The sequence below is a fragment of the Macadamia integrifolia genome, unplaced genomic scaffold (assembly GCF_013358625.1).
Source record: "Macadamia integrifolia cultivar HAES 741 unplaced genomic scaffold, SCU_Mint_v3 scaffold852, whole genome shotgun sequence".
NCBI lineage: Eukaryota > Viridiplantae > Streptophyta > Magnoliopsida > Proteales > Proteaceae > Macadamia > Macadamia integrifolia.
In genome coordinates this window covers 333,219-342,490 of record NW_024870557.1, presented here as the reverse complement: position 1 = coordinate 342,490, position 9,272 = coordinate 333,219, and positions in this window count along the sequence as shown.

Here is a 9,272-nt window from a genome sequence, read left to right as displayed (position 1 = left end):
CTTAACTCTGATCCGCTGTAATTTAGGATCCAAAGGTTGTTTCATTATCACCTCTTGCCTAATAGACGGATACACCTGTAGAGCTGCCAGTGATATAGTCAACCATTTAAGGTTTTCTAGTTGATGTTCAAGCTCTAAGGTTGCTCCTTCATATAAGAGGGTTTCATCCATTAGCGTCGCTTCTTGCACAAGTGGTGGGCTGACTGCTAAGTGTGAGAGTGATACAGTCTGTGCCTTCCGACTCAATGCATCCGCCACTACATTAGCCTTTCCAGGATGATACTGAATGTCACAGTCATAATCCTTCATGAGTTCGAGCCATCTCCTCTGCCTCATGTTCAAATCTCTTTGGGTGAAAAAGTACTTAAGGCTTTTGTGATCACTGTATATCTCACACTTCTCCCCATACAAATAATGTCGCCAAATATTTAGGGCAAAAATGACTGTGGCTAGTTCCAAGTCATGAGTGGGTAGTTCTTCTCATATTCCTTTAGTTGTCGGGATGCATACGCTATCACCTTACCGTGTTGCATGCGAACACAACCCAACCCCACCTTAGAAGCATCAGTATAGACTATCATTCCACCTGTGCCTTCGGGGATGGTCAACACAGGGGCCGACACCAATCTTTTCTTCAATTCCTGAAAATTCTTCTCACATTCCTCTACCCATTCAAATTTCACACCCTTTTTGGTTAACTTAGTCATTGGTGTTGAGATCCGAGCAAAATTCTCAATGAAGCGCTGATAGTACCCAGCGAAACTTCTAATTTCAGTGACATTCTTAGGGCTTTCCCATTCTACTACTGCTTTCACCTTATCAGGATCCACCTCAATTCCAGCCTCAGACACTACGTGTCCCAGAAATCCAACTTACTCAAGCCAAAATTCACATTTACTGTATTTGGCAAACAATTATTTTTCTCTCAGCCTCTGTAACACCATCCTCAAGTGTTGAGTGTGCTCCTCTTCTGTCTTAGAGTAAGATGTCATAAATAAAAATAATTACCCATTTATCAAGGACATCGAGAAATACTCGATTCATTAAATCCATGAATGCTGCCGGTGCATTGGTTAACCCAAAAGATAGCACTAGGAACTCATAGTGACCATACCGAGTCTTGAACGCTATCTTGGGTATGTCGCCGCTCTTTATCTTGAGCTGATAATAGCCTGATCTAAGGTCGATCTTCGAAAACACCCTTGCATCTTGTAGTTGGTCAAGCAAATCATCAATGCGTGGCAATGGATACCGATTTTTAATGGTTAGCTTATTCAATTCCCGGTAATTGATGCACATACGCAAGCTGCCATCCTTCTTCTTGACAAACAATACTAGGGCACCCCAAGGTGATACACTTGGCGAATGAACCCCTTTTCCAATAATTCTTGCAACTGCATTTGTAACTCCTTCAATTCGGCTGGTGCCATCCTGTACGGAGCTTTAGACACTGGAGCTGCTCCAGGAATCAAGTCTATGGAAAATTCCAACTCTCTATCAGGCGGTAGATGCATTAGATCATCTGGAAAGACATTGGGAAATTCTTTAACCACCTTTACCTTTTCTAGAGGTGTAACCTTTGCATCAACATCAAGTACCGATGCTAAGTAACCCTGACATCCACTTTCCAACAACTTTACCGCTTGAAGGGTGGAGACGAGGACCTTTCTAGCCCATTTCATTTTATCTGCTCGGTATACCAATTCTTTTCCTTCATCATCTATCACCCTAATTAGTTTTTCAGCACACATCACATTAGCTCGATGGGCCGACAACCAATCCATGCCCAGTATAACATCAAAATTCTGCATGTTGAATTTAATGAGTTGTGCATCTAATTTCTTCCCATTGATTTCCACTGGGCACGGTCCATACACCTCCTTCAACTGTGTAACTTTAACGGTAGGCATACTAACAATCATCCCATGATCTAGTGTCCTGGGTGACATACCCAGTTTCTCAGCAGATCTCTTAGATATGAATGAATGTGTAGCTCCCGAATCAAATAAGACATAGGCTGGTATGCCCGATATAGGTAGGACACCTAGTGTAACAATGCATATAAGTACAGCAGGTCATCAATATTTAACATAAGGAAATTCTTAAATTTAAAATGTACCTGCTACCACTTCCGTGCTGGCCTCAGCTTCCTCAGCTAATAGGGCATACATCCTTCCCTGCGGTTGATTCCCCCGAGTTAAGGGAGGTCGGTATGCAGAGGGCTGATTGGAGGGTAAGGCTGGTCTGACCCACAATCTTTAGCACAGTGCCCAGAGGAATGGCAATTAAAGCAATGGATCTGTGATGCCGAAACTGGGGCGGGGCCCCTCTGCACTTGACCCGTTGTAGATGGAGGTCGGGGCGGCCTTAGGACTGTAGGTGCCGTACTAGTGTTTGGGCAGAAAGATGTGGAGCCCGAACCACCAGCTGGTCGAGGAGGGTAGCCAGATGGCCTATAGGGCTATCTATATATAGGCCCAGAACTATACGACCCACGATATACCTTGGAGGAGTTGCCCATGTCCAGAAATGGGTTTGTTCTCTTCCACAATCTAGGTGTGAGGGACTATTCTCCCTTCTGCTTATCTTCCATGGTCTTAGCTTTCTGCACAATATAGCCATAGTCTGTTAAATCTAAGACCTCAAGTACTGACCCAATGGATGCCTTTAAGCCCTTCAGAAATCTTACAGCCTTTTCTTTAGCTATCCTCATATGCCTAGGGGCAAAATGGAACAAGCTTTCAAATTGCTGCTGATACTCAAGGATAGTCTTACTCCCTTGAGTTAAGGCCATAAATTCCGTCTCTTTATGGTCTCTGAAGCTACGTGGGTAATGATTGGCCAAGAACAACTCCTTGAACTGTTCCCAGGTGGGTTCCGGATGTGCGGCTAACAATATGGGCTTAGAGGCTTGCCACCAAGAGTTGGCCTCCTTCTTGAGTTGCAACCCTGCACATATAAGTTTCTGTGCCTCAGTGCACTCAATCACCTCAAATATCTTCTCCAGCTCTTGGATCCACTGGTCCGGCTCTAGAGGATCACTTCCCACCTTAGAGAATACAGGTGGCAAGTTCCTCTTGAATGACTCCACTACCCTTGACGTATTATTCGTCGGCGGGTAATTGGGTGCACATGCCGGATAATAAGGGTATGGAGGGGCCACCACATACGGAGGAACACTGAAGGGCAGAATTAGAGGTGTACCTCCCACTTGTGGCCCCGTATCAGACCCAACAGGTGGGTCCTGTGGAATAAGTATCCGGGGAGGTTGACCTGTTTGAGAAAGTCTAATTGTTGCTGTATAGCAGACATAAATGCTTGCTACTGCTGAAGCATTTGTTGCTGGAAAGCCTGTTGTGATTGCTGAATTATGGTAGCAACATCACCCGGAGTGATGACCGATGGAGGGTCCGGAAGTGTAGTCACAGGTGGGTCCCCTTGTGCCACACCCTGACCAAAGGTTTCTAGAGGTTGTGGGAGGGGGGTTTACCCCATAGAGTGGGACCTTCTAGGATTTGGTGGTCGACCGACCGGACGAGGACCACGCAAGGTACCTCATGCATTGCTACCGGATCTAGTACGTACCATCGTATTTTTGCACCTGGAACATACCATACACAACATTGGTTAAGCACCCTAGAATTTATATCGGCACATAATCATATGCCAACACACAGGGCATTATAGTGTATGATGTTTTGCAACTAGCCATAGCTTAATCCCGAAAATACAGTGCTAGTGCTTCAACAAGTAGTACGATGGTCCCACTCGACAATATGGTGCTAGCCATACACCCTCTTTTTTTTTTTCAAGTTTTATCCCAACCGACGGGCAGCTCAGGTCGGCCCGCCGGTCTGACCCGAGGCAGAACATTAACAGGGCTTTTAAGCCCTGTTTCATATGTTTTTCTCCCATTTCTTCCCCCCTCTCTCTCTCAGGCGATTTTTGAGAGTTCCTTGTCTCTTCCACTAGCGATCTCACTCAACGATCCTGCGGATTTTGGGAAGATTCAACTCCTCTACTCTCAAGTAAGTCTCTTCCCCCTTTTTCTTCTTAGAACGTGTACTTTGGGGGTAGAATCCATGTATAGTCCTCAATCTTGATTTTTTTTCCGTGTTTCTTTCCATAGAACAATGATTCCATGAGAATGTGATGTTTTCTTTTTGATTTATTTCTAGTTTTAGGCTGTACTTCTCAATTTATGAGAGAAAACCCAATCGTGCCCTAATATTCTCTAAATTGGGACTTTCTTCTATCTCTACCCTTTTCTCCCCAACTAACGACTCAAATGAGTTTCCTTATGCTTGGTTTGCACTTAAAATGTTGGAGAGATCATGGAAAGTCGTGTATGCTTGAAATCCCATCTCTCTCCATGAAAATCCATCTCTTTTGTGTTGGGTTTCTTTGATTCTCCTTCCACCACTTCATACTTGTGGATTCCTTGCACCTCAATGTCATAATAGAAGATGTCTTTGCATATTCTAGGTTGTATAACGATGGCATTTCATTCATAGACATGTAAGCTTCAAGCTTTACTCTACTGTGAGACTTTTCATGTTTCTTAGATTGAACTTGCACATTGAGAATTGGGGTTTTTCTATCATTCCTCACTTGCCATGCTTTATATGCCTTTTGTTACATTTCTGTTTTGCGCTGTGCTAGTGGATATCATGTTTTGGGGCTTCCTTCTATTCATTTCTCCATGATTTATCCACTTCTCTTTCTATCATAATCCACATTATGTATTGTACTTGCTCACCCATCTATTTGTTTCCTTTGTTATTTCTCATCCTTACTTATCATTCTTTCTCCTCTTTTCTGGCCAGGTTGTCTTCACGCAAGGGCAAAGAACCCGCATCCTCTTCCACTCGGCTTAAGACCACCACTTCCAAATGGAAGAGTGCAGGGACTAGTTCCCCAGCCCCTCGCCCAAGGTGACCAGGACAGGCCCCTTTCGATCCTTCAGATTATGATGAGGGACTCTTCCGAAATTCAGAGGCAGCAACCAACTGGCAGACCTTCCTAAAGAGGTCTGTGATGATGGAGAAGACCATGGTAGTCAACAACTTCCATAAGGTTCTGCTTCATGAGAGGTTTACCGCACTGGGTTGGCAGTCTACCCTCAACATAGACCTTCCATGCTATGAGCAACTAGTTCGTAGATTCTACTGCAACTTGGAGGTCTCTTACCAGTATGGAGAGTATGCGATAACTAGCATGGTGAAGGGGGTGGACATTCACCTGACTGTGGACACCCTGGCTAGCATTTTGGACATCTCTTCGGATAGGCAGCATTTCTACAGTCCTCCAAGGAGTAAACCCGTGGGCCCATCCTTGAGTTTGGAGACGCAAGACCATATCTACGAGACCATCTGTGGCAGTAGGGAGCGTCTGGATTCTGAGACGTCATTTTACCCAGAGGTTCGTGTGTTTGCCTGTTTGGTCCAGTTCAATTTGCTCCCCAGAGGAGGTCACCGGAACCAGGTAGGCTTCATGGCAGCCTACTTAGCCTTCTGCATTTATAAGGCCTTAGAGGGAGGTGCCGAGCACTTATGCTTGCCTTACGTCATCCTCAAGACTATGGAGCACCATACCTCACACCCCGAGGACGGAGGGTTTCCATATGGTAGGATGCTCACCAGGATCTTTGAGTTCTTTGGGGTGGACCTGAGTAGTGAAGAGGGGAAGACTCCAGTAGATAAGTTTAACAGGGGAAATTTATTGAGGATGGGTCTCCACACTCTCATGGATGTACCTCAGAGAGCAGGAGCTCAAAGAGGGAGGGACAGGAGGAATTCCTATAGGGAGGATGTTCCCATGGAGGAGGAGACCAGTGAGGAGGATGAGGATTATGTTCCTCAGTGCGAGGAGGAGGATTTTGTGGACGAGGATATCCTCGAGGAGGAGCCTCTTGACTCGAGAGGTGCTGATTCTGGCTTCACGAGGGCTGTAGGCCCACAACATAGAGCCCCACCACCTGAGAGTGGTGCATTTGATTTTGAGGGCATGATGTCTGCTATGAGGGCCTTGAAAGACGGGCAAGATCAGCTACTAAGAAGACTGAATGAGAGTGCTTCTAGAGAGGAAAACATCCTAGAGAGGTAGGCTACCTTAGAGAGTTCCTTCCTCAGATTGGGCGAGGACTTGGATACAACAACCAATGCCATTTCAACGGATTTTTCCCGACTTCAGAGGGATGTACAGCTGGTGAACTCGAGGTTTGACTACTACGACCGTCGACTCAACGTTAGCTCGAGACCTCGCAAGGACGGAGTAATAGTATTGGATGATGACGAGGATCTCTGAGGACTTAGCTCGCCCGTCTACACCAGCTTCTCACTTATCTCCATGTTGCTAATCTTATTATATATTTCTTTTTTTTCTCATTCTTTGTACTTTCTCTGTAATTAGACTTACTTGTGGGGCGGTATATTTTGTTGGTGGCCTGTGCTAGTTTTTGTATGTTTGATAACTTATCGTAGTTTAGTTGTGATGTCATTGGTTATTTATGCTCAGTGATATATGTATATGTTGTCTATCAGGTGTTTGTGTGTGAAAATTTTTGGAAATCTTGTTTTGTGCCGTTATGCTGTCGAAATTTCGTTAAATTCGTACTCGATGGGTTATGACATCAATTAAATAATCTTTTATTGATTCCAAGTAATTTTCTCTCATGCATGCCATGAATGCAATAACTAAACACAACCATTTTTTTTTTACTTTTAACTCTCTTTAAAGCTTTTTCATTTGCCCAATCCCATTTCCTATTATAGATTCTATACGGTCTAAATGGTATGCTGTGAGTGAATAGAGCATCGCGCTCTGATACCACCATTGTCACACCCCGTTCACACAGAGCCGGACCGGTGACAGGGTTAACTCCGGTTAACCCAAACCTGCCAGGGTCATCTGATACAGTATCCAATCACAGCATACACACAACTAATATAATGTTCAACAGTTCAGCGGAAGACTTAATTTACCTGTAAATATCCCCAATATACTTGATACCCAAATTGTAGTGCATAGATAAATACATGTGTGCCCGCAGGTATGATATTTACACAAAAAGAATAACAATTCACGTATCAAGTACACAAAAGGGATCATCAAAAGAATCAAAAAGTAACCCTGTATGGAGTCACTGCTGTGGTCCCACAGCACAGCCCTCGCACGTGCAATCCGTGCCGTGCTCATAGTCCTCAGGGACCCACCAATCCTCTTCGGGGAATTCAACTGTGGGGCCGGACCCTTGATCCCCAGGTTGGTGACCTGCAAAATCATCTAAAAGAGGTATACACGTGGGATGAACTCACTAGCTCAGTAAGTGAAAAGGAGGACCACACAACAGTCCACGCAACAATCACAACCATATGCACTATATGCTATGCAATTCATTTTTCATCACATCCACCTAAACAACATTACTAAGTCTTTGGTTTAGTGCTACTACAACCACAGTGCGCGTATACTCTGGGTACGAGCCGCGAACTCCATCCCGCGATACGCCCATAGGGCTATCGGAGAAGGCCCACCGTGAGTACTCAAAAAAATAAAGCATGCCGACCACCGGCTCTCAACATAAAAGTAAATGACAGAAAATAAAGGTGCTAACCCCAACAATTTAAAAGCAGTACGATTGGTCCTCTTGAATATACCATCGAGGTTGCCGACTGTCCTAATGACCAGTCGGGCGTATATTTAACCGCCACAGTGACCCGACAACTGCGACCACTGCTTCCCCCCAAATGATAACCCAACACCTCAACCCCTGTTGGAAAGGGTCGTAGCACGGGAAGATGATAATCTTAAACCGCATGCTCCTATATGACATAGTACGATTGCATAGTACCACAGCATCCCATTCCACGGGCCACCCATGCACTCGTTTCCAAGCCGACTACAGCATCTAGTCTATTAATGCATTATGCACAATGATGTCATCATTCATCACATAATCACATCATCATTTGACATTGAGAAAATAAACACAATCACACATGTCATAATAATATGAGGATGGCTAAGCTACATATAATTTGCATGATGACATGGCTAGTCTAGATACAATTTAATGAATGCCAAACAAGCCTTAAAATGAGGCCAAACGTCCTCTCTCCACTTACCTGTAGTGTACAAAGACTCACGCCCGGTACGGATGAGATCCGGTGCGAGAAACGTAAATTTTGGTGAACCTATCACAAGTGAATGGGGTTAGCATTTCACCACTTTGGGGTCAAAACTAATAAGATTTGATGACAAAATCATGTTTAGAATCCTAAAAGAAGGCGCACGTCCGTTTTGGGTCCATTCGGACGAAAAAATCACGTTGGGAGCCTCTCGGGTGGGTCGGACAGCCCACCGGTCTTCAAAGGTGGGCTGGTCGACCCACCGGTCCTGACCCACCGGTCATGATCGACGGGCATGTCGGCCCGTCGGTAGGGGCCCACCAGTGTGGGCCGAGCGTCGGCTAGGACCGGTGGCCAGGTTGGCCCGTCGGTCGGCCCGCTGGTAGGGGCCCACCGGTTAGCCCCGAGGGCCTGCCCTCTCAGGCGGGTGCCCTCAGGCGGGCCGTTTTGGCCCACCGGTCTTAGCCAACCTGAACGGGCAGAAAATTGCCATTTTCCCCAACCTTTGGGGAATCAGTTAGGGCTTTTTCAATCCCATTTTCCACACATTCAAGGTCTCATAAGATGATTCTAACCTAGATCTAGGTTAGATTTAAGGAATGGAAGCCATCTTACCTTCTTTGCTCAAGAACTCTTTCAAAAACCCCAAAATCACTTCAAATCACCATTGCTTCTCCAACCTTGTAAACACTTCTTCAAATCCTTCAAAATCAACACATAGACCATCTATTAAACCTTAGATTCATCATCTCAAGGGGGATTTACAAGACCTCAAGAAATTCTAACCAAATCAAGGGTTTTACTTGGGTATGGTGAAAATTTAAGGAATATAGCCTTCGCTCACCTCTAAACGTAGATCTCGTGTTGGGGATCACTCTTCCGGCGTCGGAATAGGAAGATCAAACCTTGGCACCGCTTAAATCCATTTCTTCTTCCTCTTCCTTCCCCTTTCTTCTTCTTCGTTCTCTTTTCTCCCTTCTTTTCTCTCTCCTCTTAAATCTTCTTACCAACTTTCCATGTAATAAATGAGATATTTGAAAAACACAAATAATGCTATTTATACTTTCTTAAAATCATTAGTAGCACATGGGTGGGTCACTCAGGTGGGCGGATGCACCCACCTGTGACCACCCACCTGAGGGC